Consider the following 27,076-nt stretch of genomic DNA (forward strand, 5'->3'; position numbering starts at 1 on the left):
TTTTATGATTTTATGACTCCAGGAGTTCTTGAGCCACTTAGTTGATCTGTCCTTGGATGATAGCACATATTCTTATCTACTCCACTGGATACCTGCCAAGATGGATACAATAATGTCTCCACATCGCTTAGAGGTCTTCAGCAGACACAATGAATGCATCCACTGAATTTCAATTCCCTTTCTGCATCACATCCTGCATAGGAAATACCTCCTCCATTTAGAACACTGATATCTATAATCATGAGTACTTATGAATTTAAAGACAGGTGTTAACATTAAATAAATCAGTAGTGTGAACATATATTCTTTTCAAATGTGCTATCCTGTGTATGTGACAATGGTATTACTGTCCCCCTGTCAGTAACACATGCTTTTATTTCTAAAATTTCAGGTTATTTAGCAAATAATGACTACAACACGTATTAATTATTGAACACATATCATATTCCAGGCATCGTGCTAGCACTTTTCATCTCATCCCTTTAATCTTTACAAAACCTTTACAAAATTAATATTATGATTCCCACTGAATGGACAAAGGATAATGAGGCTTGGTAACTGATCGAAACCCACATAGCTGAGTTAGTGACAGAGCTGGGACAGAGCATGGCCAGAACCTTCAGGCAATGAAACCAGTTCTGCAATCCTCCCATATCTCACTGATTCCTCTTGTGATCAAGGGCCTAATCTAAGATCTAGGGTTTCGGTACATAGAAAACAATGCACTGGTCTGGACAGAGCTAGACTCTTTAGCTATAGCCAACTGCATGGGTTCTCAACCTTGGTTGCTAATTGAAATAAGCCAGGGAGCTTTTAACAAATGCTGATGCCTGGGTCTTGTCTTCTGTATTCCTGATTGAAATTGGTTTTGGTGAAGCCTGGGCGTTGGGCTTTTTAAAAGCTTCCTGGGTAGTTTTCACTATGCAGCCAAGATAGAGAACCACTAACTTAGAGGGACCACCTGCATGTCGGTGTCTCCAGGAGCCACTTGCAGGACCCTGGCTGTTCTAAGTCAATGTGGATGATAGTCTGTGGAATGCTCTTAAAAACAGTCCTTAAAAACTTCTAATCATGTTTTAAAAGCCAAACCCAGTGAACAGAAGGAAATAACCAAGGGAAAGAAAAAACATGCAAATGCTCAGACCAACATTATAGAAACATCCAGGCTCATGATCATTAACTGCGTCTCAGGGCTCCTGATACATCCCCCCGCCCCCCTCCGCACCACATTCTGCCAGCTGATACCTAAAGAATTCTCACTTCTTAATTCTTAGCCTCTACTGCCTGCCCCAGTCCTTCTTGGGCCTCTCAGCTTTAGAAGAGATGTTCCAGTCACACCAGTCTCTGGGGATCCACTCCACTGACAGGTGATTAGGGAGGAGAGGATGATGCTGGTTTTTCAGGCTCACCCTTTTTTTCTGATGCTCGGATCAGAGATGAGTTTAGCGAGAGTGTGCGTGGACTGCAGTGCTGGTAGCACCAATGAGGTTCATGTGTAGCTTCTCTTCTCTGAGGGTTAGTTTATTAGGACAAGGGCAATTTACTGTCATCTAGTCAGATTTTAGGGGACATGAAGAAGACCCAGAAAACCCCTGATAAATGGAAAACCACTGCAAGGAAAAATAACATATATATATCAAACATCAGACTCAAATGAATTTAAATCCTAAGTTCCACCTTGTTTGTTAAAACCTATTGTGACTTTTTAAAAGAATTAAGACAATAGATTAGCGCTCAACGGGGATACTCATTTCATCTCACTAATTAGGAGCTTCTCGAGAACTGTGTTTCCCACTGTGTAATTATGTCGGCATCAGCATCATCATCCTTGTCTTAATAGCTAACAGTTATAGAGAACTTTACATTTGCTGGACACTCTTCAAACAATATTAAACAGACACGATCGTTTATATATTTTATGCGTCACAACTAACAATGAAAATGAGGACAGTTACTATAACAGTCCCCACTTTTACAGATCAGAAAATGGATTAAATTAATCAGTTTTAATTAATCAAATTAATGTTTATAAAATGTACAATGGAATGTGTGATTAAAAAATAATCATCTCTATTGTGCATCTTAGGTTGGAAAAAGGTCATCCTGGGTCCCTCAGCTAATAAGTAATCAGCATTTCATTTAAGTCTAAGCTTTTCTAACTTTTTTAAGTTCTTGCATTTAATTAGTCTGGTATACTAACTGTTCTATATACATAGGAACATTAATTGATTTCATTTACTGAATGGTACTCTGTTACTAAGTTGGGGAAGGGGGGAGATATTTGTAATGACCCCAAGGAGTCTAGCTCTGAGGTCTAGGCCCTTAATCTGTCCACATGACCGCTTGTGGAAGGCAAAGATGTTACACTAGTTATCAACAGGTGATTTATGATTTCTTTGTACTTATCACACTCAAGAATCTTAGGGCAGAGAAAGATCATTGCTAAGATTTCAAAAAGACCATCTAGAGAAAGTATCTTCTTTAAACATACACATGCAACGTGTAAACCTATGGACGAAGGAGAAGTAATCAATGATGTACATCAAAATGTGGACAGAGGTCATTTGGGGTGGTGGAATTATGGATGGCTGTTATTTCTTCTGTGTGCTGTTTTAAATTTTAAAAAATACTAGTGAAATCTAATATTACATATTTCTATATTATATATTGTTATGTAATATAATGATGACTATTTTATGTAATATATACAGTATGCATTGCTCTTGTTTATTGGAAAATACAAAGGCAGCTTACAAGGGTTTCAGTCTAGTATAAACTTCCCATGTCCTAATTCTAGAAAAGTAAGACATCAAGCTTAGAGAGCTGTAGAAGGAGGAGCTGGACAGGAAAAGAAACTTCTGAATATCTCCCCTCCTTTCTACATGTAGGCCTTTGCAGTTACAGGGATTGGACATTTTAATTACTATTATGATTTAAAGTGATGAGGAATTTTGATGATATAATTGTGACCAGACACGTCATGGGGCCTGCTAAGTTTGTTATACAGGGGCAAGGGAAGAACTACCATAGAACAGATGGGGGTGGGTGGGAACTATATGACAAATTTAAGATATTTTGCCTTGGCGTTAGGTTTAATGAATGTAACCTAACTTTGGTATCTTCTTAAGAGCCTGCAAAAAGGTTTTTCCTTCTTTTCTACAATTTCTTGATATGGGACTAATATTTCATCTGATTTTGGCACTATTTTGAAATAGGCCTTGATGAGATTCAGATTTACTGTTATATACGTAAAAGTGTGATAGGGAGGGTAGAAAAGCCACTCGCCTTTGTTGCCACCAAAAAGGCTCTTCATGTAGAGGGTAATATTTGAACATGGCCTTGAAGGATAAACAGACAGGTAGTATATCAGACTAGTTAAATGCAAGAACTTAAAAAAGTTAGAAAAGCTTAGACTTAAATGAAATGCTTATTACTTATTAGCTGAGGGACCCAGGATGATCTTTCCAACCTAAGATGCACAATAGAGATGATTATTTTTTAATCACACATTCCATTGTACATTTTATAAACATTAATTTGATTATGTATAATGACATATATTACTGGTTATATATTTACAATAATAATACAGGTGCCTCTCTCAGGATTTAAGAGTATTAAAAGCTATAACTCACAGTAATGTTCCAAGCACAGGGCCCGTCTCTTAGAAAGTGTTCAAGAAGTATCAGCTACCGCCACCACCAGAAATTGGCCCAATTATAAAGTAGGGGAGTGAGCAGGCAGAAGGGAGAGCATGTGGAGGTGTGTTTATAACACTCTGATCATGGCACAGAGAATGAGAAAGCCTCTTTGAGATGGTCTGGTAAGTGGAAGTGAAAACCAATTAATGGAAATGGGAATGTCAGAGCTGAGGGCAGAACTTTGGTGTCTCAATCTAGGTCTGCACAACCTCTTCCTTGGTTTCATTTGCATTCCTCCATCTCTGGAATGACGCCCCCGACAGCACATTATACAGCTTTCCAGAACAGGTCAGAGACGGCACAGGGAAATGGAACGGCCCTGCCAGCAAGTAATGATGGTCCCCATGCAGCCTTTTACATGGGAATTAATCTTTTATTAAGAGAGAAAATTATGCCCCAATGCTTCGGGGGCTCTTTGCTCACGGTTGCATGTGCCACGGGAAGCACTAGCTCCTCTCCAGGGTCTCAGTCAAGGGCAATTTTCTAATAACAACTCTTTTGGAAGCTGAGACACTCCAGGGGCTAGTATGGATTTTTGTTTTTGTTTTTGTTTTTCTTGTCTTGTGTGAATGAGGAATTTGAGCACAAAATATACTGTTGGCCGCTTATGAAATCCCTCTTTCTATGCAGGCTACTGGAAGAAACTCAAAGTTTGAGTGATGCTGTAAAGCAGACGAGCAACCAAGGATTTTGGGACTTGAGGTATGCTCATGCTCCTTTGAGAAATTGGAGCTGTGTGTGTAGCTCAGGAGAGAAAGGGCACCTTAGCCTTCAGTGGAGATGCTAGGGAAGGAGATGCATTGATCAACGTGTCCAGCATGCATGAGCTGAGGGCCTATTGTGTGCCTCGATTCTGCCCTGGCAGCTCTCATAATCTGGTGGAGGTGAGAAGTCTCCCACATAAGAACCTCAAACAGAGCCAGGGTGTTTCTTGAGCTGAGTGAGAGGCAAGGGCGGGCAGGACGTGATCTCCAGGGTTGATGATGGGGCCGGCTGGACGCACACAGGTCTGCCTGAAAGGCAGGGTGCTGACATGGCATGGAGAGAGGCATGAGGAGGGTGGTCCAGGACAAGGGAGCAGCCTTGACTAGGGTGAGGTAGCAAGACATAGCCCAGTGGGTTTTGTGTCTGCTGAGTACCTCTGTCTAAGGCATGCAGAGCTCACAAGTGGGAACAGGGCTTCTGGCACTCCTGGGGATGCTAACTATAAAACTGGGAAAAATTAGAAGTTGGCTTTAATGCCTTTTTGGAAACTAAATACTGCACACATGTGAAGTCAGGACTGAGTAGTGGTTGAGAGCACTAGGTTAGGAGATTAATAGAGGCTCAATAACCCACACTGTCATTTCTTAGCTGGCTCACCCTGGGCATGTTTCTCTGTACAAAAAGGCTGATAAATAGCGTTCTTGCAGGAGGAGAGAATTCTGTAAGATAGTCCCTGTAAATACATTGTACATTATCTGGGCACATGGTAAATGTGCAATAATTTTGACTACTGTATTATTATTACCTGGCTAGTTCTCCTGACATCCTGACAGTAAAGTAACAAAATCATAAAAACGTAGCTAATATATAAGCATTAAAAATTTTGTTCCTTCCCTAACTGGTTTCCAGTTCATAAACCATACATGTGAATTTTGTAGAGATTTGGAACCTGGGAAAGGAGAAGCATGGGGTTTTTTTGTAGAATTTGGAAAGAAAGGGTCCTGTAGGCCAAACAGAGTCACTCTGTTGGGTTCTGAGGCTGAGAACTGTACACAAATGAGGACATTGAGAGAGAATGGATTTTTAGCATGACAGAGGGTAAAACTTCTCAAAATCAGGGCTGTTTCTTAAAAAGGAAGAAAGGGAGATGGGGATAGAAGGAAGGGAAAAGGATAAAGAGGGGTGATGGAAAGAAGGAGAGAAAGAAGGAGGGAAAAGAAAATGGTGAAGGAAGGAAAGAGGAAGGGAGGTGGAAGAGGAAAGAGGAGGGAGGGAATGAGGAAGAAGAGTGGGGTTAGAGGGAGGGAGTAAGGAAGAAAAGAAGGAAGGGAGGAGGGAGGGAGGAGGGAGAGAGGGAAAGAAAGAAGAGAGGAGGGAAGGAGGCACAGAAGAAAGAAGGAAGAAAGAGAGGCAGGGAAGGGCGGGAAGAGAGAGGGAAGGAAGGAAGGAAGGAAGGAAGGAAGGAAGGAAGGAAGGAAGGAAGGAAGGAAGGAAGGAGACAAGCAAGGAGATAAGGCAGTCATGGCTTTGCAGGACACTGAGATGTGAAAAAAGACCCCATCTCCCTCCCTGCCTGAAGTGTCCAAGCTGAGAATAAACACCCATCAGATATTCCCACATAGATGGGGACTTGAACTAAATGGCCTTTAAAGTTTCTATCAAGGCAATCTTTTTATGAAACTTAGGATTTTGAATAATGTGGCTGCTAGAGAGTTCAGATATGTAAAATGGACCGTCCCTTTGTTTTTGTTTTTTTGCAGTTATTCCTTCAAGTCCCAAAGGGCAAAACGAAAATGTTTTCCAGAGTTGTTATATGCACAATATTTAAGGCATCACGGCTGCATATCCAAGGCTGACAGATACATTCTTTCCTTCTCTTAAGTTCTTATAAACACATGACATTTCTGATGTGATCCCTCTGGAGTCCAGCCCTTGCTGAACATTCACAAACAGTTTCTTTATCAAAAATACCAACCAAATGAAATTTTTCACTTAGTGCAACTTAGTGCTGCAACATTAGCCATGAACACTTATTTTCTTAGTGGAATAAAAAAAAAATGCCCCTTGTCCTTGGGAATCTAGACCTTTCTAGCGTATGTGACTAATGTGATGCCTCTTTTCTACACAGTTTGATTTTTTTTTTCCATTTAAAAGAGCAGTTTTAATTCCCACTTAGGTTTTAGGTCTTGCATGTCCTATTAATTTGGCTGTAGAAATTTATTATTATTACACTTGGAACACTTGTTACATTATTGCCTTTGATTGAACTTGCATTTGCCAACTTACTCCAGAATTCAAGGACAGCATGTGCTCTTGATGCTCTCAGATGGGTTTATTCAGGGAAGCACAGCTTAGATCTCTGTCTGGACTTGGAGGTGGAACACCTGGCATGTTGAGATTCTGTGGCTGACCATGCGGGTTTGGGAATACTTATGAGCACTGACATTTATTGTCATTTTATAGATCTGGGATGGTATTTTATTTATTCCTGGATCCTATGGCTAAGGTTTATGTAAGCCACCACCTCCCTGACTTTGTAGTGGCTCTGTATTGTGAATAGAAAGGCTTTCCATAGGCATGGTCTGCTCAAGAGTTTGCTCTCTCAGCCACCTTGCTGCAGAGCAGGGATGGCCAGACCAGGTCCCAAGAACCAAATACAGCCCACTGCCCGTGTTTGTAAGCCCATGAATGAAGAAAAGATTTTAGGGTTTCACATGTCTGCAAAAATAAATATTTTGTGACCTGTGAAATCAATCAGCACATCTCACAAGTGTTTCTTTTTTTTTTTCTTTAAAAATATTATATAGTGGAAAATAATAAATGTTGTAGAACTTTATTTAGAGATATTTGTTCGTGTAGAAAGAAACCCAAAACACATCACAGAAGAGCTTTTCTGCACAAAAGGAAAGCATGCCTGAGTTTGCACCTGAGTTATGAAAATTGATGAGGTGAAGAATTTCCACTAGATTTTTATTTAAGGGAAATACAAGGTGGCTAATTTCAAACAAATAAAAAAGAATGTTGTTGCTTTATGAACCTTGCAAATGGGCAAATGACCTTTAATATGAGGAATGACTTTGCCATGCTAGTTTAAAGGCAGGACCAAAAGCATTGCTGGACCTTTCTGGAAGAACATGTTGCAGGTGTGGCAGGATTTTGAGGGGGTGGCAAATCAGCCAGGTACTCATTCCATAAAATGAGGGTTGGGGTTTCATCAGAGCAGAATTTTATAGGAGAAGGCTGCAGACATCCCCAAGTCGGGTTGCTTTATTTTTAGAGAAAAAGAAATGGAGTCCCAGACAGGGGTAAAGCTTGTGAAGTTCATTGGCAGAGCATGACCTAGAACCTTGGCCTCCTGAGCTTTGGGTTAGCAACCAACCCGCCCACCATATGTAGGAGAAATTCCCTCAGATGTGCCCAGGACCCCACAGGCTCAACCTGAGTCAGCTAGGCGGTCTCCCTGAACCTTGGGAGAGGGCAACTTGGTACCACATTTGAGGGCTGATATTTGCTTTTGGAGGAATGCTGCTTAGTCTTGACTTAACTCAGGCTGGAGGACCACACTGGATGAGTTCTAGGGCGCTGTCTCTCTGACCCTGATGCTGTGAAGGTTGTGCATACAGTTGGTGCTAAATGCATATTTGTTGAATGACTGCATGCTTGCTAATCTTGCTACAGTCTTCTGCCACAATGATCATGATAAGTCAAGTGCTTTTATTGTCTACTGTGCCCATATTAATCTTCATAACACCTCATTCTCTGCAGGTCAAGTTCAAATTCCCTTTCTTCTACTTGTATCGTATTCCTTAGCCTTTCATCTGCCTCAGTTGGAGCATTCTTACTTCGTGTATGAAACTTTGATTAGTCTAAACTGATCCCTTTTTTTCTTTCTAGTCACATTATATACAGCCTAAAGTCATGGTAGCCAGGCTGTGCTGTGGAGATCACACCTCCAGAAACAGTCCTTTTAAAACAAGGGATGGGAATTGGTGGCACAATTCTAAGTCATTCCTCAAAAAGTCACCAATGGGACTGAACCCCATTTGCCCAAGGTGGTGATATGCTATACAAGAGCTTTTTACTACAAACAGGTCACAATTTATTTTGGAGTGAACCTTTTCTTCATTCCCTCTCTCATTTTTCCTAACCCTCTTTTGTGCTTCCTGAAGTTACTTTCCAGACATATTACCTGTACCCAAGTCCTTGTTTCAGGGTTTGCATTTAAAGTAGAACCCAAAATAGGACACTATATATTGAAAACTTAAAAAAACATACAGGGCCCAGCTTAGCACTATGCACACCATACATGCTAAAATTATACAGATTAAATAAATATGGATGAATGGAAAATATGCCCTATATCAAGATCTGTTTTTTGTCTCCTCTGAGGCTGTGAGATCATACTGAGCTTTGTATTCATGGGTAATAATATGGATGTTTTAGAGTCACGGTTCATTCCCAGTATGATTCCTTTGAAGCCCTGGTGATGCACCTCCAAGCTGTCCTCAAGAAAGGAGCCACTATCTCTGTTGGCTGTCATGAGGACTCCTGCTCTGGGGACTTACCCTTAGCCAAGGAGGTCACGTCTATCCTCAAGAGGCAGTCAATGACTGACTGACTTAGGGACAGGCTAGTTTCCTGGCCTTAGAGGGGGCTCTGTGGTGAAATTCATACTCCAGAGCTCCTTGTGGGATCAGGTTGAAGTTAGATACCACATCAGCTCATACCACATTGCTCATGTGCTTTCCCTGCCCATCCTGCTTCCCTTACTCCCCTTCACCGGAGAAGCCTCCTGCAATACATCCCATACATCTGAATCCCCATTTCAGGCTCTGCTTTTAGCGAACTTGATTTAAGATGCTCCTGATTTCCATTGATCTTCCTTATCTTACAGGGCTTTTCCTCCCAAGACACCTGGACAACCTACTACTGAATTTCTCATATAATGTGACAATTCATATATTCAATAAATTTTGGAAAGTTCAGCTCTGCAACAAAGTAGGACTGTTCCTTATCATCATTTTCACCTCTGCCCATTAAATATGTAAGAATGGTATTTGGCAGTTCTTTCAAGAAGTAGCTTTCTTGGTGTAGACCCTGTTCAGTACATAAAATGACTTAACTATGGAATTTCTCTAGGATTCATAAATCAACTTTCTTGGGGGAAAAAGCATGACTTTTCTCTGTTTCTCACCATAGAAATTTTACTGCAACGTTATATAGAATGATATTTAATATAGCTCAGCTAATAACTTATAAGAGGCCACATTGAGGTTAAAATATTTTAGCTGCCCTGTTGCTTTTGCAATTGAAAGGAGCAGAGTAGCTAGAAAGATCAAAAACAACCTTTTAAATTCCCCAAGGCCTTGTTTAATGGAGTGTATACAATCAAATTTCAACAATCCATGGCTAGATTATCTATGGCAGTACTTCTCAGACTTTAATGTGCACATGAATCACCAGGAGATCTTGTTTAAATGTATATTCTGGTTCAGTAGGTCTAGTGTGATGCCTTAAATTCTATGTATGTGAAAATCTCTCATAAGATGGTGATGCTAATTGTCCACAGACTGCACTTTAAGCAACAATATCTTATATATTTCTTCACTCCTGTAGTGCTTATCCTCTGACCCAGTGACCATATAGATAATATAATCTAAAGGTAAGATTGAAAGTCTGACATTGAAACCTTTCATGACTATGCAGCCTAAGCAAAATTATGCCTGTGGCCTCTGATGATAAGCTTTGACTCTAAGGACGTTTAATGATGTTGCACATGATCATAAATACAAAAAATGCTGATTTTGGTCCATTTTTTTTTTTAGGTGGGATCAGGTTAAGTCTAGATTTCTCCTGAATACACATTCTTATCTAGCTTTCAGAAAAGGATCTCACCTTCAATGGTAATACAAGGAAAATAAACACAGTCAATATTGGTATCACAAGTAGTCTGGTTAATAACAACAAGTACTGATTTCACCCTAGCTGGCTTGCTCCTTGGGGCTACCACTCCACAATGGGAAATTCTACTCTTACCTCCTGCAATAGTTCACCAAATTCCAGGCCCTATCTTAAACACGAAACACCTAAGTCAAGGCTTATTTTACCACATTTCTTGAATTCTAAGTCTAGGCCTGAAGCAATTTATTTATCCTAAATAGCTAGTCCCTGTCTCCAAGGTACAGCTGCCATTCTGAGAAATAGGCATCTTCAGAAAACATCTTCCTGTTTATGTTTAATATAATATCGACCATTTTATGCCTTCACAAAATTCTCAGGAAAATGAATATGCACAATGTTCACAAAGTTATAATATTACACAGATAACATATTGTTTCCTCATGGGAGGTATTGAACAATAAAACAAGATGAAATTTTAAGACTTTCTAATTTCCCCTCAGACCAATATTTTACATTTTATGCATTTTTACTCTAAAATTATTAATGTCATTGGTGTCAGCAAAAATGGCAGGATCTCTGAAAATTCTCTCTTCCATAAAATCTACAAAAATATTGGTAATAAATAGAATCAACATTTTTATAACTCTGAAAATGAACAAAAGGCTTTTAGTTATATGGGAAGTATTTATTCAGTAACAATGGTTGGATCTCAGTAAAAACAGTGAGCCTTATTCTTAGGGCATTTTAACTTGTCCTGTTGCTCTCTTTCCACCCGTAAACTAAGGGCGTTTTAACTTGTCCTGTTGCTCTCTTTCCACCCGTAAACTATGTGGTAGCTGGTTGCCTTGAAAACCTAGAGCCCATGCCCATAGTTAAATATGGCAGCCTGGTAGCAACTAGAAGAGAAACAGAGTTGAAGCTCCTTTAAACTTCATTCCCATAGATTATCATTATTTGACCTATCTAGTCGTTCCTTGAAAGACCCTGCTTGCAAGACAGTCTTTATTTGCCTTGACTTGGACCTCCTATAATGGAAAAAAATCCTTTAACCTGGCAGAATTTGTCAAAAACAATTAGAATTAAACTGCTTACCTTTGTGTCTGTCTGAAGCAGTAAATAACAGACTATGGAGAAAACCACAGGCTAACCAAAAAGTTTTAAAGGAAAAGCTGGGAAAGGAGATATCTATAGGGGTTTTAAAAAGCTCACATACACAATCACAAGGATATAAAGTTTATGTGCATGCACAGGGATGTGTGTATGTTCAGGAAATATCTGAGAAGGCATTAAGTTCTCAACTGTGGCCTACCTTGAGGTTCGTTGTCAGCAGGAAGTGAAACATAAGGTAGAATTGTCAAATACTGGCTAAGTACTAACGGTGTTCCCCAGCAGATACACAGAGCCCCTCAACAAAGCTTGGTAGACTTATTGGTTTTATATACTTATAAAAATCTGTCCAGTAATTAGCTGACCATGATGTTAACTAGGCAGAGACTTCAGTGACCACAAGTATAAAAGAATAGGGACTTAACAGAGTTAATTCAGGAAAGCCATTAAACCAACAAAACCATTACCACAGGCATCACCACCACCACCAACCACACACCCAGTCACAAAACAAAACTCAATAGTAATAGCAAAACATAGGATGTGATGAAAGCCTAATTTCCCGAGTTTCCATGTTATTTTTTAAATGTTCAATTTCCAATAAATAATGAGGCTTACAAGAAAAAAAAAAAACGAAAAACAAGAAAGTACGGTACATTAACAGGAAAAAGAGCTGTCAATAGAGACTGTCTCTGAGGAAGCTCATGTATTGGACTTACTAGACAAAGACTTGAAATCATTTATTTTAATTATAGTCAAAGAATATATAATCTATTGGAGTGCATAAGAATGATGTCTCACCAAGTAGCAAATATCAATAAAGAGACAGAAATTAACTAAAAGGACTAAGTAGCAATTCTAGAATTGAAAAGTACACTAACTGAAATTAAAATTTACTAGAGGAACATAATAGTAGATTTGAGCAGGCAGAAAATTCAGCACAATTGAACATAAAGTAATTGAGGTTATATACACTGAGGAACAGACAAAAATGAAGAAAAATGAGCAGAGACTTATACGCATGTCAACATAGTCATAATTGAAGTTCCACAAGGAGAAGAGAGAGCCAACAGGGAAGACTATTAAATATATAATGGTCCCAATTTTCCTAAATTTGATGAAAAATATTATTCTGAATATACAAGAAACTCAACAAACTTCAAGTAGAATAAACTCATATTCACACCTAGACACACCATAAACAAACTGTTGAAAGACGAAAACAAAGTCTTGAAAGCAGCAAGAGAAAATAAATTCATTCCATATAAGGGATCATCAATAAGATTGACAGTTGATTTCCCATCAGAAGCCATGGAGACCAGATGGCAGCAAGATGATATATGTAATGTCCCAAAAGTCTTTTCAACCAGCTGAGCCAAGAATCTGTATTTAGCCTAAGCATTTTTCAAAAAGAAGGTGGAAAAAGAGATATTGCAGGATAAATAAAAACAGAGAATTTGTCATTAGGAGACCAACAGGAAATTACTAAAGAAAATCTTTTAAGTGGAAATAAAAGAACATTAAACCGTAAACCAAATCCACATTAAAAATACTAACTACCAGTAAAGGTGACTATATAAGTAAATACATAAGACAGTAAAAATGTATTTTGGTTTATAACTCTTTTTTTCTCCTCTCTGATTTAAAGGATATCTGCATACATGAACAACCATAAATCTGTGTTGATGAGCACATGGAACATAAAGTTGTAATTTATATGACAGTAATGACACAGAGGAACAAGTGGAGAATCAAGCAGTATAGGAACAAAGTTTCAGCATACTCTTGAAATTAAACTCGTGTTAAAGTAACTAGATTGTTATCAGTTAAGATGTTATTTATAATCCCCTGGGCAACCATAGGAAAACTTAAAAGCATCATTGAAGGAAATGAAAGAATACTTACATAAATATAACAATGATTCATGTTCATGAATAGGAAGACTTCACATGTCAAGATGGCAGTATTTCCCAAGCTGATCCTAAAAGTCATATGGGAATTCAAGGGATCCAGCAGAGCCAAAACTCTCTTGAAAAAGAACAAAGTTGGAGGACTCACACTTTCCAATTCAAAATTTAATACAGAGTATAATAATCAAGACTGTGTGGTAATGGCATAAAGGTAGACATATAGATAAGTGGAATAGAATTAAGAGTCTAGAAATAAAACACATTTTACGTACATTTACAGTCAACTGATTTTTGTTAAAGGTGCCAAAGCAATTCAAAAATTGATGTTTTTAAAAAGTGGTGCTAGTGAAGCCTGACCCCTACTTCACACCGTAAACTAAACTTAACTCAAAATGCGTTGAAGACCTTAAATAAGAACTAAGATTTCAAAACTCTTAAAGGACAATATAAGTGTAAATCTTCATGACCTTGGATAAGGCAACAGTTTCTTAGATACGACACTTTTGAAACCCAACCAACCAAAGAAAAGATAGATGAACTAGACTACATTAAAACAAACAAGGAAACAAACAAAAAAACCTGTGCTCCACAGGGCATCATCAGTAGAGTGACAAAGTATCCCACAGAATGGCAGAAAATATTGACAAATAATTTGTAAAGGGTCTGGTAGCTAGGATATATCAAGAATTCTGCAAAACAACAACAAAAAGCCCAATATGGGCAAACGGTTTGAGTAGACATTTTCTCCTAAGAAGATTTGCACTTGGCCACCGAACACATGAAGAGATTTTCAACATCATTAGTCATTAAGGAAATGCAAATGAAGACCACAATGAAATACCATTTCACAGCAAACAGCATGTCTATAATAAAAAAAACACAGACAAGAACAAGTGTTGGCAAGGATGTGGAGAAATTAGAGCCATCACTCACTGCTGCTGGGAAGCTAAAGTGGTGTAGCTGCTGTGGAAAACAGTTTGGCAGTTCCTCAAAATGGTACACATAGAGTTACCATATGGCCCAGCAATTTCATTCCTAGGTACATGCAGAAGAGAATTGATGACATCAGTTCACACAAATACTAGTAAATGAATGTGCATAGCAGCTTTCCTCATAGTAGCCAAAAAGCAGATGCAACTAAATATCTATAAATGAATGGATAAACAAGTTTAGGACATCTACACAATGCAATGTTACTCACCCGTACAAAGGAATAAAGAATTGAGACATGTGACAAAATGGATGAACCTTGAAAACATGAGTGAAAGAAACCAGACACTTTAGGCCATATGAAATGTCCAAAATGGGGAGATCCATAAAGACAGGAAATAAATTAGTGGTGAACAGGAGCAGTGGGAAAGAAAAATGGACAGTGACTGTTAATGGGAGATGAAAATGTTCTGGAAATGAAGTGATGGTTGTACAGCCTTGTGAATATGCTTGAAACCACTGAATTGTATTTAAATGGGTTATAATTGGGGCACCTGGGTGGCTCAGTCAGCTAACCACCTGAATCTTGATTTTGGCTCAGGTCATGATCTTGTGGTTGGTGAGATCGAGCCCTGCATCAGGCTCACACTGACAGTGTGGAACCTGCTTGGGAGTCTCTCTCCTTCTCTCTCTGCCCCTCCCCTGCTTGCGTGTGCGCACACATGTGCGCTCTCTCAAATAAATAAACATTTAAAAATAAATAAAAGGGTTATAATTTTTTGTATGAGCATCATGTTTCAATTTACAAAAAATCAATGTACATTCACAGAGAAGGAGATATACTAAACTTTACTGCAGATATAAAAAATACTGCAAACCTGGATATAATTGACTTTAGAGTCATTTTTTTACCTGTTATGTTAATCTGATACCAATTATTGGCATGAATATTTGAAGCTAATGGCAAAAAGCATTCACGTATTAGTGAGGCTGCATTATTCAAAAACAAGATGAATAGAGAATTTGCATACCCAAAGTTAAGAATTCACAAGGAAGAAATGAAACCCAGGAAATAAATACATACAGACAGGAATAATATAGTTTTGAATTCGTTTACCACTGTTGTTTGTGGTAAAAGAAACAAAAAGTTTGAAAAGAGAATTTGCATACCCAAAGTTAAGAATTCACAAGGAAGAAATGAAACCCAGGAAATAAATACATACAGACAGGAATAATATAGTTTTGAATTCGTTTACCACTGTTGTTTGTGGTAAAAGAAACAAAAAGTTTGAAATGACATGTGAGAAAAAAGAAAGAGAACGGCATTGCAGGAGATTTGGATTTTAATTTGAGAAAAATCATACAGCTATTCCCATCATTTCTTTTTCTTTTTTAAATGTTTATTTATTTTTGAGAGAGAGAGAGAGAGAGAGCAAGCAGGGGAAGGGCATAGAGAGAGACGGAGACAGAGAATCCCAAGCAGGCTCTGTGCTATCAGCTTGAACTCATGAACCGTGAAATCATGACCTGAGCTGAAATCAAGAGTTAGAAGCTTAACTGACTAAGTCACCCGAGCGTCCCTCTCCTTATTTCTTGATATTGTATATAAATTCTGTCTCTATAGCAGCATCCTCTCTGGGTCATCATGATGGTATCATACATCAGGGTTTCTCAAAATATAATGTACATTTGAATCACCCTGGGACCTTGTTAAATGTAGATGCTAGTTCAATAGGTCTTGGTAGAACCCAAGATCCTGCCTTTCTGAAGAATTCATAGCTGGTGATGCTAATTGTCCACAGATTGATCACACTTTAGTAGCAAGGTCTTACATGACTTCTCTTCTCTTCTCTTCTCTTCTCTTCTCTTCTCTTCTCTTCTCTTCTCTTCTCTTCTCTTCTCTCTTGTCTTCTCAGTACTATGCTTAATAAAGGCCATCCAGTGGATAGTTGTTGAATAAATAGATGACTTTCTATGCCGTGATAAATGTCTTTCCTATTTATACTTTCATAGGCACACATACAGATTAGGGAAATTATATTTCACAACCTGAAAAAAAATACTGTGGATTCCATCAGATATTTCTTTCTTATATAATCTCAGAGCACAGTTGCTGCTGCTAGATTTTTGCATATAAGCAGTGTGAACTGCAGTCAGCTTTGAAAACTGAAGGTTACCTCCATTGTGCATGGAAATTACTTTAATAAATGTCACTTGAATACATGAAATTGAATGTAAACACATAGATGCCTATGACTCCTGCTTGTCCCCATCTCCATATGGGTTACCAAAGCTGCAAAAGTTGCAACATCCCCCGCATGGGCCATCTGACTTACAGGCAAACCCAGCATAGAATCCACTGTACTTCTTCCTGTCATGAACTGCTTCTTGGAAACTTCTCTCACAGAGGAAGTACAGAACCTAATGAAATCTGTTCCCTGACACCCTGTGCTACTCAAGATTAAAATAGTTTTTCCCAAATAGCATTTCCTAAGCCTTTGAGCAAACAAGGCAGGCAAGGCTAACCTGTTTACTTGAGAGTAAGCCTCTTGAGGATAAGGTGTTAAGTTATCATAAATCAAAGCAGTCATTCCATAACATTTGTTGAACACTGTGTGCTTCAGTGCTGGGATAGTTTCTTTAATCATTATATAACCAAAGAAATATAAGTTTCTTGAGAACAAGGACTTTGGCCTGTTCGACATAGTATCTCTAGCAGCTAGAATGAGGCTTGACACATAGCAGGTAAATATTAGTTGTTTGATCAAGGATAAATATTAGTTGATGCATCAAATGACCTAAAATTATATAATGTTCTAATTTTATAGGAAAAGAACCCCCAAAGTTCAGAGAAGATATAACTTCCCTTAAGTCACACAGTTAGTGAATGACAGGGCAGAATTTAAAAGATAGTCTATGAGTCCTTGTAATACACACTGGGTCAGTCATGTTCTTCCCTTATTTTCTACCTTTCAAAAAGCATGGCAGCTTTCATTTCCCAGGGGGTGCCAAAGTGTTGTGTGCATTGCCTTCTTCTTTTTATTCTGACAAAAAGTCTCTCTCTGGCACGAGGCAGCATGCCAGAATAAATTCAGTTAGAATCAGGTTCTAAGTTTTTATAAGCACAGGTCATTCACAAAGTGCAGCCACAAATTACCAGTAACACAGGAGTGTGTCTTGGAACTCTGGCTGAGAACTGCTAACCTCAGGATTGTATAGATTTAGCAAATAAAGATACAGGACATCCAGGTAAAGTTGAATTTCAAGTAAACATCAAACAATATAATACTAATATTAATATATTAATATTCTATATTTATATATATGTTATCATTTGTTGTTTTTCTGAAATAAGTTTAACTGTGTTTTATCTGGAAATCCTAACTATACTAGATCACACCTCTGCCCAACATAATAGCAGGAGCCAAATGGTGTTGGTTGAGTGGATAAATAAATGGATGAATAGAAGAATAGATTTAAAAAGGTGAACAAATGATTCTTCAGAATCCCTAATTCTCTGTGTTGGGCATCATATTTAGGCAGATGTTAGCCTGTGTCCTATTTGATGTCATCTGCAGCAGTATCATATGTCCTTGGAGCCAGCGCTGGTCACTGGGGCCAAGAGAGTCCTATGGCTTGGACTGCACAGTCACAAAGGGCTCCAGTTTTAGGCTTTCATTCTTATCTTTAGGTTACATTATCCACAGGGATGGTGGGTATGGGAGTGAAAGAAATGTTTATCACAAAACCTTAAAGTGTGTATCATGACTAGCTCACACCAGCAGCCCTGTATTAGTTTCCTGCTGCTAGTGCAACCATTTACTACACACCTAGTGGCTTAAAACAGCACAAATTTATTATCATGGTTCTGGAGGTTGGAGTCTGAAAATGGATCTTAGGTGGGCTTATATCAAGGTGTTGGCAGGGATGTTTCTCTTCTGGGATCTCTGGGGGAGAATCTGTCACTTGTCTTCTTCAGCTTCTAGAGGTCACCTTCATTCCTTGGTGCCTGGCCCCCTTCCAGCAATGCCAATTACTCTAGCCTCTGCTTCTAGTCTCGCTTCTTCTCGGACTCTGACCCTCTTGCCTCCCTTTCGTAAGGACTATTGTGATTACATTGGGTTTACCTGGGTAATCCAAGATAATCTCCCCATTTATGGAACCTTAACTTAATCATATTTTTGAAATCTCAGTTATCAGTAAGGCAGCATATTCACAGGTCCTGGGGATTTTGATGCAAACATCTTTGGGGCCATTATTTGCCCTACAACAGGCACTGTAGTTAATATGTAATTATACTGCACAGTACTCTCTATAAATGTTAGCTGATTAAATGCAAACCTTTAAAATACATGTGTAAAATATTTTTACACCTTCTTTTGTTAATTCTTCATTTTTTAATATCCTTGGAGCCTCTTTTGACTGCTGAGAGTCCCTACCTAAAGCAATATGATTTCTTATTTCAGTGATGGAAGAATTTTGGTATGCCAGACCAGTGGTTCTCCATCTTGGCTGCACAGTAGAGTCAACTGAGCATTGCTTTTTTAAAGTCCCAGTGCCAAAGGTGCACACCAAATCAGTTAAATCAGGATCTCTGGGGGAATGGATCCAGGCCTCCACATTTTTAAGAGCACCTCAAGTAATTCCAATGTCTGTTCAAAACTGAGAACCACTGCACTCTATTTAACCTTTCATTGCTAGGCTAACCTGTTTTTTCTTTCTTTACTCTTTCCCTATTTTTAAAAATTTATTTAAAAAACTTTTTTTTTTAACCATTAATCATTTTTGAGAGAGAGAGAGAGAGAGAGAGAGAGAGAGAGAGAGAACAAGCAGGGGAGGGGCAGAGAGAGGGAGACACAAAATCAGAAGCAAGCTCCAGGCTCTGAGCTGTCAGCACAGAGCCCGACACGGGTCTCCAACTCACAAACCAGGAGATCATGACCTGAGCTGAAGTCAGATGCCTAACTGACTGAGCTACCCAGGCACCCCCTAAAATTTATTTTTATTTATTATTTACTTTTTATAGGAGTATGGTTGACATACAATATTACAGCAGGTTCGGGTGTACAATATAGTGATTTGACAAGTCTAGATGTTATGCTGTGCTCACCACAAGTGTTGCTACCATCTGTTACCATACAAGGCTATCACAGTTCCATTGATTATATTCCTTATGCTGTATCTTTTGTCCAATGACTTATTCATTCCATAACTCAAAGCCTATATCTCCAGTTTTGCTCCCTATTTCTTATTCTAGCCTTTTTTATTTTTATTGTGCTATCTGCAAGTTTGCTCTCTACCTTACTGGACTATATTATTTCGATTGCATCATATTCAGTAAGGAAAGATAGATGCTCTCAGAACAACCAATGTGGGGTGGTTTAGTGTGGACAGTGCTGTTCTGGGAACAAAAGGTGCTCTGCTTTACCCCAAGAAACAAGTTCTTCACCTCTCTGACCTCCAGTTTCCTCATATGTAGAATGAGGAGTTTGGAATAAAATGTCCTGTGGTCTTTTCTTCTAATTTATAAACCTCACAATTCTTTTTTTTTTTTTTCTTTTTGAGAGAGAGAGAGCACAAGTGGAGGAGGGGGGAGAGAGAGAGACAGAGAGGGAGAGAAAATATCCCAAGCAGGCTCCATGCTCATGGAGTCCAATTCAGGGCTTGGCCCCATGACGCTGAGATCATGACCTGAGCTGAAATAAAGAGTCTGATGCCCAGCCAACTGAGCCACTCAGGTGCCTCTCACAATTCTAAATATAGAAAGAAGAGGAAGGTCTTATGGAAGCAATTCTAGATCCCAGACCTGAAGATTAGATCTGATTTAATTAAAAGCAAACAGTTTTACTCTATGCATCACTGTTTGTCTTGGTTTGTTTCCCCCAGAAGCAGAACATGAGACAAAGATTGGAGTTTAAGTGATTTAGTTAGAAGGCAACTCCAGGAAGCACCAGGACAGCAAGGCAGATGATTCAAGGGAGATGCTCAATTTTAGTGTCGCTGTGGGTAACTGGAGCTCCATCCCACTGGGTACCCTGGAGCCATTGTAGAACATGGAGCTCAGAGTCATCTCACCAGAGGGTAGAGGTTGTTGTAGAGGGATGGTACTGCATACCGATTTTTAATTTTTGTCAGGCATTAGTTGATGGCTGCTCCTGGGGACTGTTAATTCTCCAGTTGTTTCAGCCTGCTGTGCATAAGGCCAGAGAAATGTGGTGTCAAGAGAAGCCCTTGGGCAAAGAGATGCAAATGGTGACATTTGGATGTCAGGTCAATGTGCACCACAGGGTTAGGGACAACGGGGATATGGACAGATGCTAATGTGGCTCTTTTTTAAAAAAAAATGGTAATAAATTCTTGCTCTTTATATATTAATTAGGGATGTTTGAGGAATAAATGCATTAACATTTCTGAAGTACTTTGAGAACCTTGCCTACCCTTTGGGACAGCTGCTGTAGGCAGAGTATTGCAACAAATGTATTCTCCCTGTATAAAAACCTCTCTGGGATATTTTTAGAAAGAAGATGAAATTTTTCCATCTTTTTGGACACCATTTAATTAGATGCTGTTTCAGGCCACTAAATGATATTTTTTTCTCAAATATCAGAAGGTTAAGGAGCTGGATTTTCAATACCAAAAGTAAATGAAAATAAATATTACTTGCAGGTATGACAAATCCCTATGCAGGTGTTAAGGAGAAAAGGAGTTGCTAGTTGCTATGTGTCTTGTGTTTTAGACCAAAGGGAGAAATATTTCCTTTCCAGATCTATGCCAGAGCCTGCAGACATATACTAGGAGTACACAGATTTGTTTTCTCCCCACCGAGTAAAGAATGTCACCACTCAGGCTCATCATAGCTATGTTTTCCTGATACCATAGACTCCTTCCATGTCTTATTGTAGAGCACTGAACAAGATGGGTTTACCATCTCTCTAACCATTCCAGAATGTTCATGGAAGTGGGTGATTTTTTTTTAGTTGGATAAATATCATAGATTTACCTCCAAATTTGAAATACTGCTCAGAATTCCTTCCCTATGGTAAAAGAATGGTAAATGTTTTGGCTTCAGATCCACAACCCTTAGCTCTCTCAATATCATTTATCAGAATCTTCACTGTGACCCTGATGAAAGGGCAGAGTCCATGAGACAGATTCCACCTAGTGCAGAGTCTGGGGGGATGCAGAGAGTGCGGTAGGTGGAGTTCATGCCCTCAGCATGAATGAATCCATGGTTTAAGATGGTCTCCAAAATAGGAACATATATTCAAAGCCATCAAGACCACTTAACCCCAGATGAGCTGCCAGAATAACAAAAGTTGTATGAGTGACCTCAGACTAGACCAACAGTAGACCACTCGTTTGAGTCCAGCCCAAATTGCTTATCCCCTGAATTATGAGTAAACAAAATGGTTGTTGTCATAAATCACTGGGTCTGTGGTGGTTTGTTATACAGAGCTAGATTAGTACTATAGTTTGTCAAGCAATAATCAGTGGATTTTTAATAAGGGAAGCATTTGACATTACAAAAATATTTGGAAGGCAGTTTAGCCTAGTTCAAATATTTCAAATTTCTGTTTCAAACTCTTTATTGCATGTGGATCCATTATGTATCTGATATGTCTTCTAAATTTTTTCTGTCACACCTTTGCTCATGCAGACTCTGAGCCTGGGATGCCTTTTCTAGTCCTCTTAGCCTTCCCACAGCTAACTGCTGTTCAAAATGAACCTCCTTCCCAATGTTTGCCTTGATCAGCCTGGCTCTAAATGATTTCTTCATCTACTAAACCCACACAATCATGAATAGAATCTACTTATTTCATGCTGTATCAATCAATTCAAAAGTGTTAGCCTCCAGTCTAGACTCCAAGCTTCTTGTAGGAGAGAAGATGTTGGCACCTTATATGGTATCTTTCACATGGTTCAAGATGTTTGAGGACCCACCCCAACATGTAGGTGTCCCATGATCTACTATCTGCTGCTGTTTAGGTTAATACATGGCAGGAGGGAAAGAGCAAAGAAATAATGAAATGTCCTAAGTCCCTGGCTCTTTTCTCTTTGGCTATGCATCTGTGTCGCTACTCTTTATGACCATTAGCTTTAAAGTTTCCACATAGATTTTATTAGTGGTAGAGAAATACCAAGGGACTGTTATCCTTAGAATTGCTGTGAAGTATTGTTGCTGTGCTGAATGTGGTTGTAGGAGTTATGGCAGAGTTTGAAAAGGAGACGGCAGGGGTGCTGCCCCAGAATAATGAAGTAAGTGAGGGCAGAAGACCTTCAATACATTTGTTGTACTGAATTCCACTGAATTAGCTTCATCTCCACTTCTTTGTTTTTCTTTCTTTCCTTCCTTATTACCACACACTTGGGGAGCAGATTGAAACTCTGGTCCTCATTATAGTCCGTAAGATCAACCCTACATTGAAGGTTTCTTTTCAATTTAGTGGTACTATCTTTTGAACTTCAGGAAGGTCAGATTTCAGGGATATTACATTTCTAGCGGATGAGCCTTTGTTGTCAGTGATAATTTTAAACCCCACTCCCTGATGGAGAAATCACTGGCACTGGCAGCTAGCACTGGGACTCAATGGGGTCTCTAAGAAGATCTAAGTAACACAAGCATAAAAATGCAAGTGAAATATCAGTCCACACTTTCCTCCATGGAATATGATGCAAAATCCAGAAACATTCACAAAGCTGACCTAGCTGAGAATCTGAAAACAAAGACAGAATTTCCTTGGTTGATTAATCCAGACGTTGAAATGGATGCCTCTTGGAATAAGAGCTAAAGGATCTTCTTTCACATTTTCTCCATTTCAAGTTCAAGGGTTCAAAGGTGGTGACTGGTTAAGAGCCTAGGCTTTATTGTCAATCAGTTTGAATGAAGATGTACTTGGTCACTAACTAGCTGTGTGGTTATAAACATATTACTTAACTTTTATCTTTTATTAGTACTTATTTTATAATTTATTCTTTATCTGCAAACATAGCCCATAGATACTGTAACCCATAGATTGCTTTACACATTTCCTGATAAATGAGTCATGCAGTAAATGTTAATTTTTATTATGCCATGTTGCTAGCTTGCTTTGGCCTTATGTTCGTTAAGAAAATCTTTTTGTTACTGTTTATTTATTTTTTTGAGAGAGAGAGAGAGAGAGAGACAAAGTGTGAGTGGGGGAAGGGCAGAGAGAGAGGGAGACACAGAATCCAAAGCAGGCTCCAGGCTCCGAGCTTTCAGCACAGAGCCTGACACGGGGCTCGGACCCACAAGCTATGAGATCATGACCTGAGCCGAAGTCGGACACTTAACCAACTGAGCCACCCAGGCACCCCAATAAAATCCTTTTTGTTATCAGTGTCTTAGGTTAGGACTCCAGAAGCTGACTGTTAGACAAAGATTCGCTTCAGAGTGATTTGTTAAGGAATTGCTCCCAGAAAAGCCTGGTGAAAGAGTGAGGGAAGCTTGATAGGAAACACTAAGAAGCCAAATGGAGATGGAGAAACTTCATGTGAATCCCCAGCTCAGCCTGACCCCAAAGGGAGCTCCATAGTTTGTCCTACATCATGACAAGGGAGCTGGGGTTTCACAGTTCAGCACGTTCAAAAGGCATCAGTAAAAGGTTCTTTCTGGGAGATATAAACTCTCAGCTCTTCTGGCCATGGCATGCAGGCAGAATGACCTGAAGAGCTTGAGAATATTGTTTCAGTAAGAGGCACACGGGTATTCTTTATTTGAAGCATAGTACCCAGAATGAGGATTAAGAAAGATGGAAAAGTGCTTAATAGTTTCAGGAAAGAATGTGGATTTTTTCACATGATATATATTCTTTTTACCATGTACTAGGCGTGTTTTAGAGACTTAATGAGAGATGACAAGGCTCTGCTTCCAAATGAACATCTGACACTGGTCAAGGTGAAACGTTTCCAGTTAAACTTTGCTTCCATGTGAATGCACCCACATGAACAAATACATTTTGAATTGTCTGACCTTTTCTGTTCAGATTTTCAGAACAGCACTAACAAACACATGACAGAATCACTTTCATTTCTAACTCTTCACTTTAATTCTAATTGACTTGAGAGTAGAACCACCCAGAAGAAGATACTTGGGTACCAAGTGATCCGGAGTGTAAGCATGCAGCTTAGAGTTTCTGTGACTCCTCGGAGAGTCAGAAGGAAAGAACCAAACACATGTCCTCTCTCAAGGCTCTGCTCTGGCTAGATGTGTGATGCTTTAGCAACTTGCTCAATTTCTTCAATAATAATGACAATCACTGGGGCCCCTGGGGGGCTCAGTCATTTAAGTGTTCAACTCTGGATCTTTGCTCAGGTCATGATTTCACAGTTTGTGAGTTTAAACCCCACATTGGGCTCTGTGCTCGTGGCACAGAGCCTGCTTGGGATTCTGTCTCTCCTTCACTCTGCCCCTCACCTGCTTATGCTCTCTCTCTTAAAATAAATACACTTAAAAAAATAATGACAATCATTATTAGAAACAACCCACTACATGTCATGTTCTCATCTCGCACTAGGCATATTGCTAAGAGTTCTTATACATGTAGAATTTGGAATGCAATTAGCCCAGTAACATAGATATGATTCCCCTTTTATGAATGAGGAGGTGGGTCTTACTGATTGGTACTAAAATATGGAAGCTCAGCTCATTTGCTCTGAAGTAGCACAAACTCTGGGGTACATTTTATACTCCAGAGCTCCCCTTGGGATCAGGCTGAAGTTGGGAATTTACCTGAACATTCTCCCTCCTCACCTGGCTTCTCCCTTTTGGACCAGCTTCCCTCATTCCTTCATCAGCCTTTTCTGAGAGCAATTCCTTAAAAAATCCCTTGCATATGAGTTTTTATCTCAGGGTTAACTCACCTAAGACACTAGTTTAAAAGGATGTTATTACCAACTCTAAGACCAAGAAAAGAAAGATCGATGACACAACTTGTTTAACCTTGCCAGAAGGTCGATGAGGATGGCAACCCACATTTGAACTCAGATTTGACTCCTCAAAGTCATGTTCTGAACACCGTCTTACAGTTTCTCCCAGTAAACTGAGGAGGTCATGCCAACTAAAGTATAATTTAACAGACAACTTTACAGTATCATGACTCTGATAATGTCCACCCCACCTCGGCCCCTTCAATTTAAGAAGAACTGTCTCTTATCAGATATCCAAGATATTGATGCTCTCTGAATATCTCTTACAAGAATCTGTAGAACCTGGGGATAGCGGCAGGAGAGAGCCTCCTTCCTCTGTTAGTTCATTTCTGTAGTCTGAGAAGTTTTATTTTTCTTCTTATTTTTTTTTTTTTATCTCTCCATTTGGGGAAATTCTTTAGACATTCTGTCCCAATGTAGGGAAGGAAGGAGAATGCATTAAAGGAAGGGATGGAAGGAGAATAATTGGGTCCTATTTGGGAAATGCAGACTCTTATAAGATAAAGCCCTTGGTTCTCTGGATTCTGGGTTTTGTGTGGGAGTAGTCCACAGATTTCTTGGCCAGTCCTTTCACTCATTCCACCCATCCAACCTGCTCTGTAAAACACCTCCAGCAACATAACTTATATCCAATTTAAAACTAATACTAACTGTGACACTAAAGCAATTTTTTCCCTCCAAATCCTTACTTTAATGTCTGCTTTCCAAGCTGTTCACAGCAACCTTATTATTTAATCACAAAAAGGATCTGAGTTCTCCTCAAGAATGGACTGAACACATGTTACTTGTATGCTTTATTCCTATAGGCTTTCATCATTAGACAAATATTGGTACATTATTATTTATCCTTAAACCATTTATAACATATAAATGTAATATATGCGCAAGATATATGATAAATGTACTTATCTTAGAGTTGCATGGAAACAGAGCCTGAGGCAAGGATTAAGTGCCAGTGCTTTATTTGGGAGATGCAGACACAGGACTGGAGGGTGAAGACAAAATAAAGTGAGGCAGGGAAGTGTGGAAAACAAGATAATAGGATGCTTTACTAGTCACTGCTTCATGATGATCTATCTGTGAGTAGATACAGTATGTTGTCTGGCAGGTATGTTTGCTCAGCCCCACACAATGTCTCTGGACAGGATTTATAAAGATTCTGCTCATGGAACAGTCCATGAGAGGATAAGGAGAGGACATTTATTTGTTTGCTCCTTCCTGTGTCCTATTTTCCACTGGTCAAAGGTGACCCCATAGAGGACTGGCTCTTCCACACCACAGTTTGTTCATCCAGCTGCTTTACCAGCTCCTCAGGGTGACAGACCCCATGCCTCACAGTGTGACATTTTACATTAGTCCAGATGTCATGAGACAAACCAAACTTTCAGCTGTAGAGAGGGCCTGATGACTTTCCTATGGAAAGCAACTTGCAGTCAGGCCACTAAGGCCCAAGCAGAATTGATGGTTTGTGCACTAATTAAGACCAGAGCAATTGCTTATGAATCTGGAAGAGGTTGGCATGAAGAGAATGTGAAGAGATGCATAGAATGTGTCAGATAAAATGCTGTATCATTAATAACTAGGAATTATAGTATGGTTATAATGGTTTTAACAATTGATGTATTTTATTAAGCAATTTGCTGTGTGGTAGTGTTGTGCTAAGCCCTTTACAAGTTCATTTAGCTTTGTGGAAGACTGACTGGAAAATGACCACAGTCATCTATTCTTTTACCACACCCTTTGCAAAATCACATCATAGCAATGCCTATCAAGAGATAGAATCTATTTCCTCACTCCTTGAGTTTGAGTTTGAACATGTGACTTACTTGGACTAATAAGGTGCAGTGGAAGTGATTGTGTAACAGTTCCAAGCCT

At 39.2% G+C, this 27,076-nt stretch overlaps 1 long non-coding RNA gene across 1 annotated transcript in view; it reads left to right on the top strand.

Moving 5' to 3' along the window:
• LOC116738002 overlaps positions 1 to 27,076 on the top strand; it is a 204,337-nt gene that overhangs the window by 160,229 nt on the left and 17,032 nt on the right. The window contains exon 2 of the long non-coding RNA XR_004343469.1: positions 4,332 to 4,403. This is a non-coding gene — a long non-coding RNA (uncharacterized LOC116738002). The remainder of the gene's footprint in view (positions 1 to 4,331; positions 4,404 to 27,076) is intronic.

This window comes from Lynx canadensis, chromosome A3 (genome assembly GCF_007474595.2).
Source record: "Lynx canadensis isolate LIC74 chromosome A3, mLynCan4.pri.v2, whole genome shotgun sequence".
NCBI classification, from domain to species: Eukaryota; Metazoa; Chordata; class Mammalia; order Carnivora; family Felidae; genus Lynx; species Lynx canadensis.